The sequence below is a fragment of the Rhamphochromis sp. 'chilingali' genome (assembly GCF_963969265.1).
Source record: "Rhamphochromis sp. 'chilingali' genome assembly, chromosome: 4".
NCBI lineage: Eukaryota > Metazoa > Chordata > Actinopteri > Cichliformes > Cichlidae > Rhamphochromis > Rhamphochromis sp. 'chilingali'.
In genome coordinates this window covers 4,879,734-4,904,795 of record NC_137948.1, presented here as the reverse complement: position 1 = coordinate 4,904,795, position 25,062 = coordinate 4,879,734, and positions in this window count along the sequence as shown.

Genomic DNA, 25,062 nt, shown 5'->3' with positions numbered 1-25,062 from the left:
TACGTGAAGTACCCTCAGAAGGTCTGCTAGATGATGTTAATGCAGCACTACGGGCAATACCTACAACCACGATTACCGACACTAACAAGCTGATCTACAATACGGCAGCAGTGATCAGTGAGATGCTTGGCTACAAGTTGAACAGCCACAAGGGGCAGTACCCTCCATGGAGAAGGAGGCTAGAGGGCAAGATCAAAGTAGCACGGAGGGAGGTTAGCCAACTAACAGAGTTGCAGAAAGGTGCGACAAATAAGGTGCCTAAGAAATACAGCAAGCTGGCCATACCTGAGGCCTTGGAAACTGCCAAGCAAAGACTCACAGCCTTGGCCAGCCGCTTGAGGAGGTACACCAGAGAGATAGAAGGCAGGAGAATAAACCAGCTGTTCTCCACAGAACCAGCAAAGGTGTACTCTCAGTGGCAAGGGAACAATAATAATAAGAGAACAGCACCACCAAGGCTGGAGACGGAGCAATACTGGAAGAGCATATGGGAGAAGGATGCAACCCATAACGGCAATGCTCAGTGGCTAGTGGATCTGAGGGCAGACCACAGCGACCTCCCTGAACAGGGTCCAGTAACCATCACAGTGGCAGATATCCAAGAAAGGGTCTCCAGTATGAAGAGTTGGACAGCACCAGGGCCCGACATGGTTCACGCCTACTGGCTGAAGAAGCTGACTGCACTCCACGAGCGTCTGGCAGCACAAATGAACCAGCTGCTAGTTAACGAGAGACACCCGGAATGGCTAACTGAAGGTCGGACGGTCCTGATCCCCAAGGACCCCAAGAAGGGACCGGTCCCCTCCAACTACCGACCAATAACCTGCCTCAGTACTACATGGAAGCTCCTGTCAGGCATCATATCGGCTAAGATGAACAGGCACATGGGTCAATACATGAGCGGGACACAGAAAGGAATTGGCAAGAATACCAGAGGTGCAAAACACCAGCTACTGGTAGACAGAACAATCAGCCGAGACTGCAAGACCAGACTGACCAACCTGTGCACTGCCTGGATTGATTACAAGAAGGCCTATGACTCAATGCCCCACAGCTGGATACTGGAATGCCTAGAATTGTACAAGATCAATGGGACCCTAAGAGCCTTCATCAGGAACTCAATGGGGATGTGGCGTACAACACTAGAGGCCAACTCCAAGCCCATAGCACAAGTTACCATCAAGTGCGGGATCTACCAAGGAGATGCTCTGTCCCCACTGCTGTTCTGCATAGGCCTGAACCCCCTCAGTGAGATCATTAACAAGACTGGCTACGGATACCGACTATGGAACGGAGCAGTTGTCAGCCACCTCCTGTACATGGATGACATCAAGCTGTATGCCAAGAGTGAACGAGACATCGATTCACTGATCCACACTACCAGGCTATACAGCAATGACATTGGAATGTCGTTCGGACTGGAGAAGTGTAGTCGGATGGTAACAAAGAGAGGGAAGGTAGTCAGAACTGAGGGGATTGAACTACCAGAAGGCAACATTGCAGACATAGAGGACAGTTACAAGTACCTGGGGATCCCGCAGGCAAATGGGAACCATGAAGAGGCCGCTAGAAAGGCTGCAACCACCAAGTACCTGCAGAGGGTCAGGCAAGTCCTGAGGAGTCAGCTGAATGGTAAGAACAAGATCCGGGCCATCAACACATACGCCCTGCCCGTGATCAGGTACCCTGCTGGGGTAATAGGCTGGCCAAAGGAGGAGATAGAAGCCACTGACATAAAGACAAGAAAGCTCCTGACCATGCATGGAGGGTTTCACCCCAAGTCCAGCACCCTGAGGCTGTACGCTAAGCGGAAGGAAGGGGGCCGGGGACTGGTGAGTGTCAGCACCACAGTCCAGGATGAGACAAGGAACATCCAAGAATACATTGGGAAGATGGCCCCAACTGACCGAGTGCTCAGTGAATACCTCAGGCAGCAGAAACCCAAGAAAGAGGAGGGAGACGAGGAACCATCATGGAAGGACAGGCCCCTGCACGGTATGTACCACCGGCAGATAGAGGAGGTGGCTGATATCCAGAAATCCTACCAGTGGCTGGACAAAGCTGGACTGAAAGACAGCACAGAGGCACTAATCATGGCAGCACAAGAACAAGCTCTGAGTACAAGATCCATAGAGGCTGGGGTCTATCACACCAGGCAAGACCCCAGGTGCAGGCTGTGTAAAGATGCCCCAGAGACAATCCAGCACATAACAGCAGGGTGCAAGATGCTAGCAGGCAAGGCATACATGGAACGCCATAACCAAGTGGCCGGCATAGTGTACAGGAACATCTGTGCTGAGTATAACCTAGAAGTCCCGAGGTCAAAATGGGAGATGCCCCCAAGGGTGGTGGAGAATGACCGAGCTAAGATCCTGTGGGACTTCCAGATACAGACGGACAAAATGGTGGTGGCTAACCAACCGGACATAGTGGTGGTAGACAAACAGAAGAAGACGGCCGTAGTGATCGATGTAGCGGTTCCGAATGACAGCAATATCAGGAAGAAGGAACACGAGAAGCTGGAGAAATACCAAGGGCTCAGAGAAGAGCTCGAGAGGATGTGGAGGGTGAAGGTAACGGTGGTCCCCGTGGTAATCGGAGCACTAGGTGCGGTGACTCCCAAGCTAGGCGAGTGGCTCCAGCAGATCCCGGGAATAACATCGGAGATCTCTGTCCAGAAGAGCGCAGTCCTGGGAACAGCTAAGATACTGCGCAGGACCCTCAAGCTCCCAGGCCTCTGGTAGAGGACCCGAGCTTGAAAGGATAAACCGCCCGCAGGGGCGTGCTGGGTGTTTTTTTTTTTTATATGCTCTAATGAGCCTGAAGTCAGAGATTTCCTTATTACAAAGGAATAGACTAGGAGTGCCACGTTTTCACGTGTTGAAAGTTTGCCTTGAGTGCTTTACAGATTTCCTGCTGTAAGAATGTGTTTTGTACATGCAGATTGAAAGAGTTTAAAATATTTATACTTCATGTAGCTGAGACAGTTTGGTGTGGATAGCCAATATTCATTAATAGAGAGTTTTTGTTTAATTGCCTGGCATTTTTCACTGCCTGCAGTTAATAAGAAAAAGCTCAATAGGATTGCAAACCTAGGCATTAAGATTGCTGTTCAGCAGCAACATATTATGCATTTAACATTGCAAGTCTCCAGTGTTGGAAAAGAGACATCCTCAGTGATGTATCACAGCCTCTTCATAGTATAGCCCTACTATCTTTAGCACGTACAACAGCAACACATATCCAGGCGTGTCTGGGAGTGAGAGCTGGTACCAGCCTTAGATTAGAATTTAGGAAGCCGTTTTAACAACCTTCAAAGAAAGCACAACATTTTGCAAAACATGCAGGAAAACTATTCCTGTTAAAGACGGAAGCAACAAATGTGTTTCAGCACTCGAAGCAAAAACACAACCAGACTATGAAGGCATACGAGGAGGAGATGCTATTAGGCAAACTAAAATAAATGACTCTACTGTGCAACACTGGAGCTCTGGCTATTTGGCTCTATATAACAGGAAGTGCAAACAGTGGGTAGAAAAGACTGACTGTGGTTACACAATGGAAACGGAGAGCTTTGTGTAGCTGGTTAAAAGCTCGACCCAAGATATAAAATCCCAGGTACAAAATAACTTTCAGTTTTATTCTGAGACGATATTGTGCAGCTCCCGAAGAGTTAGAATAATAAGTTACTTTAGTTACTGTTAAAGTAAAAAGTGAATCAAGTTACATTATACCTTTACTTAAAGAGTTAAAGGGAAAACATTTATATGGCAGTTATGTGCTTACAGCTCGTTGTCATGTATATAAAACTGTATACTATTGCATTATAATGCTACTGCTGGCACTTTGTTTCAATAGATTCACACTTTGAATTAGTGTGTCGTCCGTGACAGCAGATTTTCAAGCTACAATCATCAATAAAAAAAGAGTATGATTTTCCTGTACTAAATATCGTTATCATCACAAGATGATCCCATTATGCGTTTTAAAGTTTGAAAATATACAGCTGTCATGTTAGAAATAAACAGTAGTGCCTAGAGCGAAATTAAATTAATATGTAAATATATTTACTTGATTTTTTATATTTACTGTTTTATGCAAAATGTAAGATTAACGATTTTCTGCAGCATTGCTCTCGTGTCTTACTTGTAGCATAGCTTATGCATTCTGCTGTTTTTTATTCTTTAGAGATCTCTGTTGCCTGTTCCTTTGACAATGCTCAATTGATCTATTTTGATCTGCTTTGTGAGGAAGACAAGTGGGATGACATGTTAAACACTCACTTTTATGTGAGTATGTACAGAGCCTGAGGCAGAAAGTGCATTAACAACGAAAGCTGAAAACAACTGTTGTGATACCTGTTATCTCTAACTAGGGTTTTAGGTTTTGTTAGGTCAGATAAAGCAAACAAAGCCTGGTTACGTTGGACATGTTCAACCTTTCAGTATTTAACTTTGACTTTGATATGTATTTAACAAAAGCAACAATCCTACGACTCTTCCTGCATTTTAACTTTTGCACACACGTGAATCCTTTTAGCCCTCTCCCTTCCTTCACGCTCTGTCACCTGTTTCTTTCTCTTCCTCTGTTCTCTGTCTGACACTGAGGGTTGAGGAAGGGTTGAGGAATGCTCGAGGGCCGTGAATGGAGACATTGTGCCCAGAGGTCAGGAAAAGTCAGAGAGGCACAGTGTCACAGTCAGAGTCGCTGCTCTGATCGCCCAGCTACTTGACAGTCACGTCTTACTGAGCCAGAAGAACCGCAGTCAGGAACACAGTGAATCACAGACGGAGGAATATGAGCTGAAAATCTGCACAATAAAACACAAAAACACAGTTTCAAGGTAGCTCTCTTTTAAATATTTGAAGAAGAAAAAATATGTGAAGAAAGAAGAAAAAAGATAAAACATTGTGTGTTTTCATACTGGAACAGAGACAGGAACACTTACAAACGGGAGGGCAGATAAAAATAAGAACTTTATGTGTTGCTTGAATTTCTTTAAAAAAAAACCCAGCCTTTAAAAGGACCGTGTCCTTGGCGAATGAACCCTCAGATCTATTCTAAGTGAGCACTTAAAGCACTTTTTGGAAGACACATTCACACAGCTCTTGAACTATCACTCACACACACACACACACACACATCAGGGGGAATTTGGGGACTCTGGACATGAGGATTGAACCGTCAACCTTCCCATTAGTAGTCTTCCGGACTGGCAGCCTCTGTTCCTCGTGGAGCTGCTAAAATGAGACCAACTGATAATCAGATATTTAGTGTTTCTTTATTAAGACGAAAATGTTTTGTTTGAGTGTCTTTTTACTTCTTGAGTAACACATTACAAGAAGCAAAGGGAGTTAAACTGTGGATTCACCTTGTTTGTTTGTGAATTACAGACTTGTCAACATTGCAATTTAACATCTAAAGAAATGGTTTGGGTGAATCATGGCATCCTGCAGGTAGAGAAACATATGATTAGGTATTAGCTAGGTGTGGGAGGGGTGGGGTGTTTGCTAGTGTACTTGCTCTCCCAGTTCCAAGCCCAGATAAATGGGGAGGGTTGTATCACGAAGGACATCTGATGTACAATCTTTACGAAATCAAACCTGCACCAGTAAAATTTGCATACCACACTTGTCTAGGCCGGGGTTAACAATGACTGCCACCTGAATTGACAGTCAAGACAAAGGCTGGGACAGGGTGAAGCCCCGTTCAGAGGCAGCACGGCGGCAAGCCCTAAAAAAACAGAAGCATTCAAATTTCTTAGAGCTGCTACTGTGAATAAAATATGAGCATATGTGGGTAATTTGGAGACCGGTGTAGTAGACAAGCTGCTCTTGGCCCTGCTTTCACTGCTCTGACATATCTGTGCTTTATTATACACATGTGTAGATTTGTGTAGCACAAAGTAAACAAGTTACTCTGTAATTTATCATCTCATGAATTTGGCCAACATGTCTCGTTACAGCTAATGGTAAATATTTTGATGATGAGTATATAAGTAAACATATTTTACAGTTCTTCAGTTGGGAAGGGGTGTGGAAAGGTTGACGTGTCCATGCAGATTGCAACGGCCTATCGGAGGCTGTCAGCATAAAAGAAAACTAGACCGGCAGCATGAAATCATAAAAAGCTGTTTTGATTTGGTCCGGTTTGTCTTGTTGGTGTGTTTAACTGTGGAGAAAGGAGTCGCCGCTCCGTTTGTACGAAGTTCAAGCAGATAATCAACACTACTGGCAAAGGTTGTTTCTTCACAGTTGATTTGTTTGATGACATTTATTGTGGTGCACCAACATTTTTTAAACTTCAGGAGGCAGATCTGCACTCTGGGTGTTTTTTAATTACTTTAGAAGCAGTAAGTTTAAATGAATTTCCATAGTTCCTCATTTTAAAACCCACTGTGAAATAAAAGTAATATCCTGATTTTATATGTTATTTTTTTTTAAATGACAAGAGGCATGAAAACATACATGACATGGTAACAAAACACAGAACATATGGGTGTAAATGAAGTAATAACTGTGCCAGTGTTTCCATGTGATACGTGAGGAAGTGTGTGTGTGTGTGTGTGTGTGTGTGTGTGTGTGTGTGTGTGTGTGTGTGTGTGTGTGTGTGTGTGTGTGTGTGTGTGTTGAACTCTCCTCATTTTGCTTAGCAACATGGAGGAGAAAGAAAAAAAATTAACATAAATGAAAATACATTTTTGATACTTTAGAAAACAATTATAAAAACCATTATGTTCTGTGTAGCAGTGTAATTTTATTATAGAAACAAGATAGTCTAAGAACATAGAAACACTGCTGGTACAGTAGAAACGTTTACTCTCTCTCTCTGTGTGTGTGTGTGTGTGTGTGTGTGTGTGTGTGTGTGTGTGTGTGTGTGTGTGTGTGTGTGTGTGTGTGTGTGCGTGTGTGTTTCCCACTTCATCGTAATTATTTTCTGTTTGTGGAAATGTCTCGATGTGTGCAAATGGGTTGTGGTCCTTAAAAAAGTATATGAACAGTGCTAAGGACTTTGATGCAGGCAGCGCTGCTTCAGTTTTGTTGAGAAAGTGTTCTTATAAATAGACATAATGCTTGATAATCACATCTTGTACTTTCCTCACCATCTCCACTGAAGTGCTAATGCTCAGGTCTGATGCTCTGTTTCTAGTCTATAAACTTGGCCTCAGCTGGAACAACCACCATCTATTAGCTGACCTGCTGCCACACAGCCACGAGACGATCAATACCTCCCGATAATGATGTCATTTACTCACAGTAAAGTATAGATGATGACAAGACTTGTTATTGCCTCATTTCATGGCTTTGTCTCAACTCTTTGCTACATGCAGTCAACATGAATTGATGCTTTTCCTTTAAAAAGAAAAACATCATGTACAGATATCGGCTTGGTCAGTCATTTATTAGACAAAGTCAGTCAATCAATATCGATGTATTCTTCTGTGGATAACAAACAGTAATTACACCCGGGCACCAGACAGCATTACCTGCTTTAGCTGTCAGCTTTTTCTAATCTAGGCTGTAGATGATGTCAGTGAGTGGAAATATGTTAATAAGTTTGCCTCAGGCTCACAGCTCCAGCTGTAAGCAAAGAAACTCCACATACTGATGTTCAGACCTTTTGTTTGCAAGGATCGAGCTACCTTAGATCTACTTCATGCTCATGTTGTTGTCGTTGTGAACGGAGGCATGTGTTGAAAGTGACATCAACACTGTTGATGGTTTGGCTCCCTGTGCAAATCTCGATTTTGGTAATCTGGTGTGTGTCATGCGGCTGGATTTAAGTAGCAAGTGCAAAATTGTATCAGTGTTTATCCATTTCAGTCATCTTTCAGAGATTCCCAGATTACAGAGGAGGAGAGAGCTTCAAAAGATGAATATCCATCGATCCTTGCATTCACACATCCAACTTTTATCTGCAGCCTAAGGTGAAAAGTGAAGACCTCCCTCTCCTCAGCCATCTCCTCCAGCTCATCTGGGGGAAACACCGAGGTATTCCCAGAGCAGCCGAGCTCCTCCCACAGGATCACCCATTCTCCCAGTCCACAGTTTGAAAATAACTCTGTGATTTCCTTTCACTTCTGCTCCTCCTGAACTGGGGCTGATGCAGAGTGGCGACACCTAAATGCTTTTCAGGCTGTGCTGACGTCACAGTTGAGGCTTGAAAAAATCAATATGGTGGCCATTTAAACTAGGCTTATTAGAGGGGAAGAAGGGAGCTTGTTTCCGTCAGTGGATCTTCATTAAAGCCCAGTATACCCTAAATAAAGTGGATTTTGAATTAGGAAACTAGCATGCTGTAAATGAGCAGAATTAAACATGTATGTAAATCATTTTAACGGGATTTTGAACATTTTGAGTTATGTGAGATATGTGAATACATTCTTATCAAATATATCAAGTGTTTATGGGGGTTTAGGGAATATTTACATCCATATTTCTGTGATAGATATCCGACTTGTTTGCATATTTAAAATGCAGATTATCAGACAATACCACTGTTAATCTGAAGGCTCTCTTTGCAGAAGGGTGCATTTCTTCTTTCAGTGCTTGTTTGTAAGCATATACAGACATTGTAATGAGGAAATGTCTGTGTGTGTTTGTGTGTGTATGTGTGCACGCTTCTGTGTTGCAAATTCATGCCGAGGTGAGGTCTGAGCCTCAGGTTGATCCATGGTTGATCTGACAAGAAGCACAGGGAGTCAGAGTCCGCCTCTAGCCAGCTAGCCCCCCACCCCCGTGCACTGCCTTCCACACATACATAAACACATTCACCCCTGCTACTACTTCCACAGCCTCCTCCATCCCTCCTCCTCTCTCTCCTCCCTCCAGGATGTGGGTAAAGACAGCTAGGCTGAAGTGGATGTCGGGGGGAATTAGACACTGGGAGACAATTTGATTTGTTCTTCTTCAAGGCTTCCTTCTCTTCCACAGATGCAGGCAGCAGAGACGGAGACAGAGAGAGAGAGAGAGCTTGTTTGATCCTCACGAAAAGCAGACAAGCAACTCTGAGAAGAGTACAAGATGCAGACAGAAACAGACAGAGAAACAAAGCAAGGTCGGGTGTGATAAAGACAGAAAAGGAAGGTGCAAGTTGGAGGCATTCGAGGTAATTAAGACTGACACAAAATAGGAATAACAATGAAAAGACAAAACCAGAAGGGAAAAAAATGTTGAGGATGTCAGTGGGAGTGAATAGCAGAGGCCATAGAGGCACCTAATTATTAATCCACCCACTCACTGCTGTCCAAATGGGCAGATTGATGCCTCTCAGCTGCTTTAATAGCTCTTATAATGGACCGCAGTTTAGGTGGACAGCGGGAAAAGGAGCCATCATGTCCAAAGTAACTCAATTCCTCGGTTCTGGTCTCTTGTTTCAGCCCTTTTCAGCGCATCAGGGCGGTGAGCAGACACCGTGCTCTTACCTCGCTGCGATCATGTGCACAGATAGATTTACTAAGCCACAGAGGACTCTGGCAAGGTGAATTATGGTGTGTGTCCGACCTGGTGGTAACGTAATGTCAGCCGGAGCTGTGTGTGTTTGTGGGTTCTGTACATTATGCACATCGTGAACGTAACACACACACTGGAAATGGGTGGTGAGTGTGCTTTAGTGATTTTGTGGCTTTTAAATGCTCAATCTTTGCACTTTGCTTATTTTGTTTGAAACATAAGAGAAATCTCTTTGTAAGTCTACTATCAGCCGAACCACATCATTCAAAACCACAACTTAATTTTGGAATCACACAAACATCAAACACAAACATTTTCTGAAAATATTGTTTCAGGATGAATTTGGGAAACAGATACTGACGAGATTCAGAATAATTATATTAATTTTATACATGGAATAGTCGTATATTTATACATGTGGTGAAAAGGGTATTTTTAAAAATATGAGATTAAGTAGCTTCAATGGCTCATACAGCTTCATATATCTACATTCAAGCATGGAATACTCTAATCCTAAACTCTAAATGTTTACTACACATTAGGACCTATGAAAGCTGCCGTTATTTTGCTTGTGCAAATGTGATTCATCAGGCCACTTTCTTTCATTACTCCGTGGTCCAGTTCTGATGCTCAGCGATGCCCAGGGGTCATCGTGGGCACGCTGACCGATCTGTGGCCATGCAGCCCCATATGCATGTCCATATGTATTCTGACACTTTTCTACCAGAGCCAGCTTTAGCAATATGAGATACAGCAGGGGTAGGCAACTCCAGGCCTCGAGTTCTCCTGCAGGTTTCAAATATGACCCTGGGTCAACACACTTGAATCAAACGATTAGTTCATGAGCTAGATAGATCGGATGGGTACGATCCACACAGGCCCGTCTTCACTCGGTTCACCACTATTCGGTCCTTGCACCACTTTTGATAGATACAGACCACTGCAGACAGTGAAGGACTCACAAGAGCAGCAATTCCAGAGATGCTCTGATCCAGCAATCCAGCCATCACAATTTGGCCCTTTTCAGACTCACTCAAATCCTTGCACTCACCCATTTTTCCTGCTTCTAATATCAACTTTGAGGACACAATTTTCACTTGCTCCTTCATATATCCCACCCACTTACAGGTGCCACGATGAAGAGATAATCAGTGTTATTCACGTCACCTGTCAGTGGTCATAATGGTATCCCTGATCAGTGTATATTTACTGTGCTACGCCTGTCTCTGGGCAAAAAGATTACTAAGGGATACACCTGTCCATTCTCAATTACAGCCTCACTGGCAAGCTTCCTTTCTCCAGAAGCTTTTTAAGAATTGCAAGTCCATACATAGTGTAATGAGTTTCATTTTTGGATCACAGGTTGGAAACATGCTGTATGGAAGCAACCTGCGTGCTACTGGACTTGGTGCACTCTGGCAGAATAGACGTGTAAAAAGTTATAAGTGTATTAAAAAGGTGAAGCTGCTGGTTATCAGTGACCACTGTAGACTTACAAGATGATCTTCCATCAGCAAAACCCTATCCTGAACTCAAGCGCAGCAGTGCTGGCTGTGTTCACTGTAGTGCTGTGGTTACACAGTGGCGTTGCCAGGCATTTACTGTCGCTGCTGTTTGTAAAATATCCCTCGCAGCTGTAGGTGGTGCCTCATTGTCAGCTGTACAGTCACCGAGCCTGCCGGGCTCTTAGCAGGTAAGGCAACTCTACAGCTGTTCCAGTTGTGGACTGCCAGACCTTGAGCATACATGGAGTAACTTGTCAAATCTTCTCTGTGGGTACACCCTGGCCCAGCAGCGATCCCCACTGGATTCATCCCACAACACTCCCAGATGTAGGTTGCCAGGTCCTCAGACCCCGCATGTAAGTTGCCAGATCGTGGTAACCCCATGGAGTGTGGAGGGGATCTGAGGTGCTGGCTGTGGCTTGGTGCCACGCTGGGTCTGGTTATTATCTCCAGATGACATCAGCGTGAGCAGCAGATGCCTTTTTGGCCACAGGGGCCAACAGGCAGAGAGAAAGTGTACGTGTGTGTGTGTGCTTGTGTCTGTATGCTGTTCACAGGAAGATCAAGCTATTTATTACCTCCCCACTTATCAGGCCATCTCCCTCACTCAGCTCGGAAGGAGTGTCTCTTTCATTGCAAAATGGCTATTCCTTCTCAGAACGATAATGTAATCATACAGAGACGTACACGCACACACACACGGAGATGAACCATTTAATAACAGTAATCGTTATGTAGTTGCTGTGGCAGCACAGCTAACAAACACATGTGAAAAATGACATGATAATTAGCCTCATGAATAATTATGATGATACTAATTGAAAGCAACAATCACAGCAAAGGCAATGAAAGAAAACTGCTTGATGCCACACTGGAATACATTTTACACGACTATCGTCTTAGTAACAGCGAGAATACATGAATATTAGTGTGATTTACTCACAAGCACATTACCGCGAGATACTTGCAGCTAATGATGCTCATCAGGTTTGTCATTCAGGTCACCTGGATATGCATGTGTGTGTGCTTGTGTGTGCGGTTTTATTTATGCTTCTGTTTTCTTTGAGAGACAGGCTGAAGAGGCAGGAGATTAAACTCATGGAAGCAAATCAAAGCAGAGGCAGACGATTTAGATTAAAGCGCCCGCACCCCAGGTTAGGCAGGAGCACAACACTGTGCAGACGTTGCGTGCACCTACACAGCCACATGCATGTGTGGATCGCTCTGTCTCTTAGCTTGTTTGAGGCAGCAGCCGGTGTGGCCGTTCCCCGTCTATCACCTCGGTTATTTTGCAGTCCTCCCTCTCCTGCAGCTTATTATATACAGTCTATCCCGGCACAGCGCCGACCAATTTAATCGAGGAGGAAAGACGGGCGTCAGGAAATGATATTTCTAATCAGAGCGCAACAAAGGGCCTCTTTTATTAAAGTGGGTGTGCCTTCTCTTTCTGTCACCACGTCTGTGTTCAGACGAGTCTACAAGGCTGATAATGGCCTCTGCCGGCCCGGTGTCATCATATTAAAGCACTGAGCTATCACCCCCCTTTCTCACATATCCACGACCTCTCCCCCACATATAGAAACTCACTCCTCCTCCTCTTCCTCCCATTCTGACCCATTCCCTCTGCTTCTTCTTCATGCTCTGCTTTTTTTTTTTTGGACACTTTTGTTGTTCCTTCTTTTATTGCCAGATACCAACGTGTATTGTACCTTTTGGAAGAATATTGAATTCCATCGAGTCCTCAGGGCCGAGCAGCCGCACCTCATAAAAAGCAGCCGTGGATTTGTAGAGCGGTAATGTTCTGTGATCTTGTGCACCGCGCCAGGTGCATGATGAAGCAGAGCAAACACTGTGAATGCCTGCAGCATGTAGTGTTAGTACAGGGAATTGAATTAAATTTTTAAATGGTATTTGATTTAAATATTTTACTTTGAATGTAAAATGACTTAGAAAGGAGTGACTAGTATTTTTCACACAGAATACAAAATAATTTCAGATAATTGATTTTAAAGAGGGAAATGTGAGAGCAGGGTAAAAATCGCCCTGTGATTACTTACATTAGAAATGTTCATTTTTGTAACAGGAGGTTTGTGAGCTTTCATGTTAAAAATGCAACTGCTTTGTGTTATTTTCCAGAACATCTGTTGTCAAATCTAAGTTCCAAATTCCTGCTTATTTCAGACGACATATTGCAGTAAAAGCTTTTTTAACAGCAAGGAAAAGTAAATTCTTGGCATGTTTTTGGGACTAAATTGATCTATAAAACAGGCTTTCAATAGTGTATAAACAAACACCCAAATATGGGGGTATGTAAGGTCAAATGAAACATAAAAAATCTCTGAGTATGAGAAAAACACAATTTAAAAGCTATAAATCTCTGCATTTTTATTGGAAAACACAATTTACTGGTAACATTTTTACCATATAAATATGACAAAGAATCTTCCCTAGTTGATTACTTACATTAAAACGGTTGTTTCTGGTATTACAACATTTTTAAATCCAAATATGCATTTTTATTGATCTTCATATCTTTTTTTTGGAATAAAACATTATTTTAACTCAGCCTTTGAATGATAGATGAACAAACTGCTTTGTAAAAGAAAAAAAAACACCTTTTAAAATATAGATAGAAATAAAAATGCCTCGTGTATGTAAGTGCTGCTGAAGAAGAGATTTCTGGCTCAGAGTAGAAGAAGAAAATGGCCTTTCAGCAATTGTGTCCATAAACTTTTGTTATAAAATACAATTTATCTGTAAAGATTAACAGCTTTGTTTCCCTTTTGTTTTAAAAATGTTGTATTTATTAAATGTGTGTTTTGTATTTCTTTTCCCACTAGTCTGAATGAAGACACCCAGAATTGACCACTGCATAAAAAAAACATATTTTGCCTTCGGCATCTTGCTGTAAGTGAAGTTTTTGTTAATATTTCAGCAGTGTCGGGCCACGAAACACAAACCAGTCAGTCCAGCGAGTGCACCACAGCATTTTTGTGACAGTTTAAATTCTGAGTCAAGTCTTTGACAGTGCTGTCTTTGTTTGAATGGATTCAACAAAAACAGGGCATCTTAAGTGGCTCTATTTCTCATCTCCTTTATCCTCCATCCTGTGACGTGGAAATTTATCTCAGTGTCTCATCACAAAAAGTCTCAAAATGACACTTGGAGAGGAAGAGAGATGCTACTGGGCAGGTGTGTCGCTTACAGAGGTCTGTTCACCTGTTCACCTGTGCCCATCCAACTCATGCTAGGAACCCATTCGTTGGTGAGATACAAGAAAAGTAAGAGTGTGCGATATATGTGGATTCTTTTCATATTGTGCCACCTTGATCAACGTCTTATCAATATCATGAAAACAAGACTCCAAAGCAAAGGTGTGGAAGTTTTGTTAAGCGCCTGCTGCTTCGACTCCTCTCTCCTGCTGCGATTTCCTCGCTTCCTCCACTCGCACCTCAGATTGGATAGACTAAAACGCAAGGAGAGAAAGCGAGGGAAGGAAGTGAGAGTGTGAAAGCTGAGAAATGAAAAGAGCAAGTGTAATTAAATCTTTGGATGGTAATGATGTCACTCAGGGTAATCTCCTCAGCCGCTGATGGACTGATAACCTCTCACTGATGCTGTAATCACATAGTAACACATCTCTATCGGGAAACATTCGAGTATAAACATTTCACAGCATTGCAAGAAAAAAAAAAGAAACACTTTATGCCTCAAAATCAAATAATGCAGCTCAGTGTATCAGCGCTTTAAAGTGTTCTTCACTGTGGATGCTTAATCTGCACCTCATGTAGTGGTGTTTATCCAAAATGCCATAGATGGGAAAATCAATAATGTTTAATGGCTTTAAACAGCGCCTGATAAAAATGCTAAACACTGTTTAGGTGCTTTTTAAAACTGCAAGCTTGACCATTCGCAGTGATTTTCAAGGGCCTTTAGAAAGCAGGTTATAGAGGTTATACGTAGAGTAATCTTCATCAGTAGCAGTAACAGCTGTTATTGTACGTAGTTGCACACACAGGTGCGATGCAGGGGTGACGTTCAGTATTTGAAATCATGCATTTGTCCCCCCAAATAAAACCTAACCACTCATTTTTAAAATGATGTAACATAACTCAGGGCTGTTTCTTTTTTTTTGTTCCTCATCACTACATACTTGCACTATTTAACACAATATTTCAACTTTTGTCTGCTGCTTCCTGCTTCAGAGTCCTTTGTTTGGTCTGTACTATCTACAGTAATTAATGTTTACTGTATAACAGGACAGACCGAATACCTCAAAGGTGCTGAAATACAAGTATGAGCTGATAGATGCAAAAGGAGGAAGTGATCTGATATTTAGGGCATTTTTTAAAGCCTTTCATGCATGAATTATGACAACCTCAATCAGCATTTTTATTCATCTTTAGTCATTCATCTTTTTTAAACATGTTCTTTTCAAAGAGTTTTTGACATGTCCACTGAGGTGGGCAACATACGTTTTGACTTATGAATTTGACAAACGAATAAATAATATACACTGTGTGTTGTGTTTATGTGCAAGTATACCATCAACTCTGACACAAATACAAGAAAACAGCCTTTGAATAGCGTCCACTGTGGTGACCACTATGTGTGAAAAGGTTAAAGTCAACCTTTTTCTAATTGCTGTTGCAAGTTTGTTAATAAATAATAATAAATAAATAATATTTCAAGTGATTTGTGATGGACAATGTCACAAGTATTACAAGAAAATCACAACAGTCTTACTTCAGATTATGACATGTTTCCATATAGCTGATCATTTGATTTTTACTCATTGAATAAAATCAAACATGTTTAATCAATCAAACCTGTTGGGAGGTTATTAACTAAAGAAAGTTACTGTTTACTGGCTTCCAGTGTCCAACAAATGTTGTGTATAAAATCTTAAAATAAGAATTTTGAAATTTAGTATTTAGATAGTGATTCCACTTAATAGCAATAACTGCATCTAATCTGAGTGAGCGGTGGTGCTTCTGAGTGTAGTAACCAGTAGGTTCAGGCACATTTAGTAGATGATTTTCTTCAGTGATATAACAGCTGAAGTTATTCATCTTATTTCTCCATGTGACTGTTTCTCTCTGCCTCTCATGCTTTTGACTGTTTTACATGTTCTTATGTATGTTATGTCTATAGTATTTTGTTTTTAATTTATAATATTTATCCCTGTGATTCCCTTTAAATATTTATATAATAGATGCATAATACAGACTTAACTTTGATACCATGAGATTTTTCTCAGCTTTCTTTGCTTAGCCAGTGTTGTGTCCACATTCTGTGGTGTCTCTTCTTTTTCTTTTAGCTTGTTTGTTGGATTGGCCTTTCATAAAAAACATTGCACACACAAAAGGAGGCTGTGGCCCTAAGCTCCTCGCGTTTCTGACTCATTGCTCAACAGTTCTTGTAAATTTGCACCAGCACAAGGATGAAGGATAATGTTTTCAAAAGGAATCTAGTTGTAGTCCTACAAGTAGTCACTCTGCAAGATTCCTCATGTCTGCAAAACCCGATAGTTCTGACACACTGTCTCAGTGGGTTGTCGGACGCGTAGATAATGTTTCAGGCTCTTCAGGAACAGAGCAGAGATGACTAAAAATCATACCAAAAGCTCATATGTGGGATGTGTTCTGAGAAATCTTGCTGAAACACATGAGCTATTAAAAATCACACGTGCACAGACTTCTTAAATGATTCAGTATCAGAGAGACGTTACACTCTAACTGTTGCTTCTGAAACCAGGCGCACAGAAAAGAAGATAGAAGAGCACCTGGTGCCGAAATATGTGTGATGACTTTTTAAATGAGGAAATTTGGGAATGATTATTGAAAGATGAACAATTGATAAGAAATTGACAGTTCATCAGTATAAGGTGAATTGTGATTTTCTTAACTTAAATAAACACACTTCTGCATTGAAACTGATAATGTAGGAATTTAAATGTCGAGTGCACGTAAAGGTTTCTTGAAATCTGCTCTGGTGATTTTGCACATATTCAGCAACACAAAGAAAGTCAGACAGTTTTATCCTGTTTTTTCCTGCGGTGGAAATGCAAATGCTGTCTGAACACTCAGAGACTAAACAGTTGCTCTTGGTTGCATCAGTTGTGTTTTTCTAACTCTGTGCTATATCATCACAGTGGAGCTGAATCAAACCAAAATCCTAATTACAGGCCATTGGTGGCTGCGAGGGAGTTGTCCCTCAGATACTCGGTGGTTAGTGTTGAAACAGAGAGGAAACAGGAAGTATTACACAGGTAGCAGGGCCTAACTGGTCAAGCCATAGCAGTTCTTTAACTTTTCTTTTGCAACAGCCACAAAACACGTTTCTGACATTGTAAGATGCTCAGTTTCTTTCTCTCACCCTGCAGCAAGTGCATATTCACTGGGTGCCCCAGTACGGTCCTGAAACCCGGCAAAGTTAACTGGTGACCATGAGGCTCAGGAAAACCACCTGCATGCATGTTGTCACCCAAAATCAGACACCACCTCCAGGCTTGAGCTCAAGGCAAACACGAGTCCCGCCAACACACACACAGAGTCCATATGCATATACAAATACATACACACAGTAAGTCCTCTGACAAGAACATAAATTAGAGCGTCTACACAATGCACAGAGCAAGAGCCCTGTGACACAAAGCAAACATGTCATCCTAACCTCTGACGCACACATACACACAGCAGCGTATTTACCAAACAGTTTATCGTGGCTGCTGAGTACTTGGCCTGTCTCTTGGCCGTGTGTCACTCTGTCATCTTAATCCCTCTGGTATTTACAGCATGTGACAGTTCATCCAGGATCCACTGGGTGTGGCTTTGACTTTTCTTTTTGGTTTCTACACAAACAAACACACTCCTCGCATGAAGTTGCATTTCTTTGTTTCCTTTATGGGTAACAAACCGGCTGTTGCTTCATTTTGCTTTTTTGTGTTTGTTAAACCAGCCAGTTCTGCTGCAGGCTTTGTGTGCACTCAGATAAACCCGGGCTTTTGACGTCGTTTCACTCTTCTGTGTCAGGTGAAAATAAGAAATTTAGGGCCAATGAAGAGCTTTTTACTCTTGATTTGAAATTGAGACTCTGGATCAGATCAGCAAAAACGCAGCACTCTTGGTGATTTAGTCAGAGCCACATTTGTGGCATTGAAATTACCACAAAATGTTTGGATTAAGTTATGTTTAATATTAGAGGCATAGAAGAGGACTATTTATTTCTTAATCAGAAAACAGCCATGTCTATATTTTCTCAGAAATGGCTCTGCACATCTTTGCTCGGCCTTCTTTCGCCATCCTCGTCGCATCATCAGATGTGCCTCAGAACTCTGCACCTGTTCCACACTGAAGTAAATATTATTTGTGGTAATAAATCAATTGGTGTGTTTCCTCTCTATGTTGATGACACCATTATCTATTCCTCGCCTCCTTCAGGAGTGCAAACCCTTTAAATCTTTCAATGTTGTTCAAACACACACCAAATCCATGATATTATTAAAAAGCTAACCCCTCCAGTTAAAAAAATAAAGACTTGGCTTACAGGTTATTCTTACATCTGTATATTTTTATGTGGATCTTTATTTTAAACAATAGCTGACATTTTTACACTTCTACTTCTATAATTTGCAAGACTTTTTTTTTGAGTAACAGTGATAGAGACATCTGTAAGTTTTGTGTGTTCATCTGATATTACTCAAGTACCAAAGACTGTCTACAAAACAGTCCACACTCTAAATACAGTTTCAGACTATCAGTGCAACCTGGCAACCTGACTCAAGGTATGTGTGTACAGATAATCTCTGTGCACACACACCGGCTTGATGATGAATTTATTAGCTCTTGTTTAACCTTTTTAGTATTGTTTACTGTGAAGACAAAGTAAAGATCAACACACCAAAATACATATGGGCAAGTTTTTGACTAATTGGAAATCCGCAGTTGTAAAGATTTTCATTGATTTGAGCTTCAGGAAGTACTGCTGTGTTATCTAAACATGAAAATGATGAAAATGCAAACAACATATCTTTCCAGTCGTAATTGTAGCTTCAGCAGTCTTCATCAAAATGATCTCAGTCAGTTATTTCTATCCGGTTGTTCAGTGATGACGCGACGAATCCTACTTCCGGGTAGGGTTGCCAACTCCCTGAAAAATAAATAAGGGACACCTCGTGGCCAGGGCCGGGCAACCTAGTTGTCTTCACCCTTCCCAGTGTGGTAGCTCTTTTTTGTGTGTGTGAAATTATTTTTTAACCATTTGACTTGAATTTGATTTAAGCAGATGCATATTCTTTGTGATATGACCATATGGGAAACAAATGATCATTTAGCCATTTATTTTTAGCTCAAAATGACAACATTAACACAGTAAAACAGGTCTCTTTCTTAAACAGAAGCCTGTCATGCTTAACTTTTGAGAATATAAGTAAATCTTTCTTTAAAAGAACTCTGTCCTGCTTAACTTAAAATTATATAAATTAATAGAAAGCAATAGAACGAAAAATATTCTTGTAACTGTGCACATTTAGTGCATTTAGTACAATTGGCTTCAGTTGAGGTATTATTTCAGCTTTTCTAATGCTAATCAGCTGCTCCTGTTTGTAAACCCACTTGTTCCCATGATTACGCATCATAACTCATCATCATTATTCATCTATGTATTACTTTTATGTATTAGTCATCTATTTGTTGTAATCATCTATCCTTGCAGTTGTTTATTACACAAAATAAATTATATTATCACACTTCTGGCCACATAGCGCTGATATTCACTGCACATGCCCATATTAACCTTAACCAGAGGGTTTAAAAAACAAACCAATGTTTACATACCATATCTGCTTCTGCCGTGGCCTGGTGGACAAGAAATTGGTTAAGGGTTCCCTGAGCTTTCACGCCCCTCATGTTCTTCATGTGCCCACCATTAGAAGCATGCCTATGGAAAAAGTGCGCCGGCACACAGTGCAGTGCGCTTTATAGGTGTTATGGTGACCTTTTCCAGCCAGGTGTTTCCCTTTTCCCATTCCTCCCTGTGCTTTTGCAGCCTTTTTTTCTTTCTCTGAGCGAACAAACATTGCTGCTCTAATGCTGGGCTTACACTGTGCGATTTCTGGCCCATTTTGAGACGATTTTTGAGTCGTGCGACCGATTTGGTGATCGGCCCGATTTTGGCCTTCATCGTGCATCGTGTAGTATACGTGGGGTAACGAGAAGCGATGAACACCTCGAGCAGCTCCCGATCATCAATCGCTCGTGAGCCGCTCACACTGCTCACGCGCAAACACGTAAACGTCGGTGAAAAAGACGGAGCAGCACGGCTGTGCAGCGTGTGATCTGGACACAAGCGATGGAGGCACAACTTGTAGAACTTCGGAAAGCTCATCCGAGCCTTTTCGATGTGGCATCACAAAATTATCACGACCACAACAACCGTGAAAATAGTTGGATTTACACTGCTGCTCAATCACAGCTGCCTGATCAATGTTTTTCATTAGCAATTTAGCAAAGTTGATGGTGGTGGTTTGTGTGTCTGTGTGAGTGAAAGACAGAGCGACAGATTTTCTGTTATAACCTTCATGTTATGGAGGCACAGTGTGAGCACTCGGGTCGCATCAGAGCATCGGGTGGTATAGTGTGAGACCTGCATCGTGACCTACCAACTTCTAACCCCTGCGAGTCAATCGTGCAGTTTGAGCAGGAGCTGAATAACGCGACTGAAAAAATCACACAGTGTCTGCCCAGCTTTAGGTGTACTGTCGTCCGAGACCGCAGTGTCGGCGTTTGTTTCCCTGTTGGCCATGCTTCTTGTTGTGGTCATCTGTTGTCTTCCGGTATTTTCTCCGCAAGCGACCTTTCCTCGACCAATGAGATGAGCGGTAATCTGAATTGTCATAAGTGTGCTGTCAGCTCATTGGTCACAAAGCAGGAGAGGGGCTGGGAGTTATGCTTTCAAACAAAGCGTTAATTCCATTAACATTTATAGACTACTTTTGATTCTCACTGTATTACGGGACAAAGTGCGTCCCTTATTAGCTCAACACGGGACGTGTGCTTTTGTTTCTAAATACGGGACGATTCCGTTTTTTAAGGGACGGTTGGCAACCCTACTTCCGGGTCTAAAGTAGTCTGCGTTTAATATGGCTTTTATGTTGTTAACATGTTTAATGCTATGTATTTTCTTCTATTTGATCTCAAAAAGCTCCTAAAACAGTCAGTGATCCCTGTTGACCTCCCTCGGCTTTTATTACCGCTAATCATTTATTTAAGCTCAGTTTTTAAAACCTTAGGATGTAACTACAGCCCAGCCCATGCAGCAGTATATGAATGACTAACTTTGTATTGTAGATGAATTATCTCAGTTGTTCTCCTGGCTGAAGTTTGGTCCTTTTACAGCATCCTGCCATGCGATTACATTTGTTTCTGACCACCGAGAAAACTCACGTTAACTTTTATCGAGTGGAAAAAAAGTTAGCTTGTTTATATTATGCTAACATAGCTATGTCGCTAGCGGTCACGTAGCACATCATTATATACCAGCTAGCCAAACTTCAGTAACCCTACAAACGTCACTGCTGTTTAGTTTTCTGTCTTCATTTATGCTGGAAGTGATAAGAAAGCTGTATGTTTTAATTTGTTTCCAAAACCCCGCAGTCAGGACATGCTATATTGTATTTAGATAGAAGCTAGCGAGCTAACTCCCTGCTAACTTCTAACTCCGTTAAATGTCATAAATTCCGTTTTCATGGATGCCTGGATGTTAAACTCAATTGTTACACCTGGTAGAGCAGAACGCTGATCATTTTATTAAAGATGAAAGACTTTAGACAGTTTTTCAACTCTCAGTAATGCCATAGTGATCGTTTGATATATGGACCTGCAGCGGAGTTTAGACCCAGACACGGCTAGTGACGTCAGACTGAACAACCGGATAGCTGGCAGAGGCGGAGCCAGACATTTGAAACACCCGGGGCTTAGCCCTAAAGGGTAGTATGCATGTGGGATTTTTTTTAGAAATGGTAGACAACAATTCTTTTTTTTCTTTTTTTTTTCTTTTTTTTTTCGCCTGTCCCATTTGGTTCTTTAGCCATCAGAATTGTTGTCTGAAGACCAACAAGGATACCCAATGGATTTACTTTGCCAAATGGATCATCGTGGCATTGAGATCATCCATTGGGTATCCTTGTTGGTCTTCAGACAACAATTCTGATGGCTAAAGAACCAAATGGGACAGGCAAAAAAAAAAAGAAAAAAAAAAAGAATGGAATCGTCTGGAGTTTCTTATTAATTAACAATAAACTTAGTATACATGTACTCCTAAATTTGATCAAAGTGATAAAAAATAGACAGCTCTGTCTCTCTTTATTCTGACATTTAACTAATTCAAAAGATATTTCAATATTTATTTATCCAAAACAAAACAAGTTTACTCTAAATTGATGTTGTACAGTAAAAAAATGTTCTTGTGTTTTCCATAAAGTGTATGTAAATATCTGGTTTCAACTGTGAATATACTGCTGTGTATTGAAGTTCCTCTTGTTTTGCATAGAAATATACTGAACAACATACAAAGCATAATATATAAAGTAACATCTACCTGAGTTTTTTCTTTGAAAGAAGCTCCTTATGTCCATTCTTGTATATCAGTGCATTACTGAAACTGATTTATTTAGCCGTGGAGGGAAACAACTGAAAATATGAAATAAACACACATGTAAGCTAAGACTCTCTAAAGAAACAGCATTGTTGTTGTTCGGCTTTTCATTTCGCCGTTTGTTGATTCACTTGAAGAGCAAGTAACGTAATATTGGTCAAGTGATCAGTTTGATATCAATCTTTCGTGATTCACCGTCATATTTACATTATTTGTACGGTACGAATGATTTGCTTTGGTACCTGGTCAACCTTAAGCTCTCCTTAGTATGGCTGGCTCCGTTTCTCCAAGAGCGCACTCACAGGCAGCAGCTCCCCCCGCCCCCTCGCTCAGTCGCTTAGTGCCTGAGCTCGGATCATACCAATATCAGGGGGGATTCACGCACAGTCGTAAATTCCCACAGTATGCACTATGTGCTTCGAATATTGTGTGTACTTTTTGTTTTATACAGTTGTCAGCCAGGCATCTAACTATGAAAAAATTACACTCCAAAAGACCCCGGGCTTCTGACAAAACAACCCGGGCTTAAGCCCAGTAAGCCACCCCCACGCTCCGCCCCTGATAGCTGGAAAGAGGGGGCCTCTGGAGGATGTCTCATTCACAGGAGGGTGAACGAGACATCGATTCACTGATCCACACTACCAGGATATACAGCAATGACAGGGATGTCATTCGGGCTGGAGAAGTGTAGCCGGATGATAACAAAGAGAGGGAAGGTAGTCAGAACTGAGGGGATCAAGCTACCAGAAGGCAACATTGCAGGCGATCGTGGCTCAAGAGTTGGGAGTTCGCCTTGTAATCGGAAGGTTGCCGGTTCGAGCCCCGGCTTGGACAGTCTCGGTCGTTGTGTCCTTGGGCAAGACACTTCACCCGTTGCCTACTGGTGGTGGTCAGAGGGCCCGGTGGCGCCAGTGTCCGGCAGCCTCGCCTCTGTCAGTGCGCCCCAGGGTGGCTGTGGCTACAATGTAGCTTGCCATCACCAGTGTGTGAATGTGTGTGTGAATGGGTGGATGACTGGATATGTAAAGCGCTTTGGGGTCCTTAGGGACTAGTAAAGCGCTATATAAATACAGGCCATTTACCATTTACATAGAGGACAGTTACAAGTACCTGGGGATCCTGCATGCGAATGGGAACCATGAAGAGGCAGCTAGGAAAGCTGCAACCACCAAGTACCTGCAGAGGGTCATGCAAGTCCTGAGGAGTCAGCTGAATGGTAAGAACAAGATCCGGGCCATCAACACGTACGCCCTGCCCGTGATCAGGTACCCAGCTGGTATAATAAGTTGGCCAAAGGAGGAGATAGAAGCCACTGACATAAAGACAGACAAGAAAGCTCCTTACCACCTTAGCTGTACGCTAAGCGGAAGGAAGGGGGCCGGGGACTGGTGAGTGTCAGCACCACAGTCCAGGATGAGACAAGGAACATCCAAGAATACATTGGGAAGATGGCCCCAACTGACCGAGTGCTCAGTGAATACCACAGGCAGCAGAAACCCAAGAAAGAGGAGGGAGACGAGGAACCATCATGCAAGGACAGGCCCCTGCACGGTATGTACCACCGGCAGATAGAGGAGGTGGCTGATATCCAGAAATCCTACCAGTGGCTGGACAAAGCTGGACTGAAAGACAGCACGGAGGCACTAATTGTGGCAGCACAAGAACAAGCTCTGAGATCCATAGAGGCTGGGGTCTGTCACACCAGGCAAGACCCCAGGTGCAGGCTGTGTAAAGATGCCCCAGAGACAATCCAGCACATAACAGCAGGGTGCAAGATGCCAGCAGGCAGGGCATACATGGAACGCCATAACCAAGTGGCCGGCATAGTGTACAGAAACATCTGTGCCGAATATGGCCTGGAAGTTCCGAGGTCAAAATGGGACACGCCCCCAAGGGTGGTGGAGAATGACCGAGCTAAGATCCTGTGAAAATGGTGGTGGCTAACCAACCGGACATAGTGGTTGTAGACAAACAGAAGAAGACGGCCGTAGTGATCGATGTAGCGGTTCCGAATGACAGCAACATCAGAAAGAAGGAACACGAGAAGCTGGAGAAATACCAAGGGCTCAGAGAAGAGCTCGAGAGGATGTGGAGGGTGAAGGTAACGGTGGTCCCCGTGGTAATCGGAGCACTAGGTGCGGTGACTCCCAAGCTAGGCAAATGGCTCCAGCAGATCCCGGGAACAACATCGGAGATCTCTGTCCAGAAGAGCGCAGTCCTGGGAGCAACTAAGATACTGCGCAGGACCCTCAAGCTCCCAGGCCTCTGGTAGAGGACCCGAGCTTGAAGGATAAACCGCCCGCAGGGGCGTGCTGGGTGTTTTGTTTTTTTTATATATTGGCTCTATCGTCTGCCTTACCCCATCTCTAGCATCCTTCTCTGTCACACCAGCCCTCACTACATCCCTGAATCTTCTCTGTAGTCCTCCTCCTTTCCTCCTGCCTGGCAGC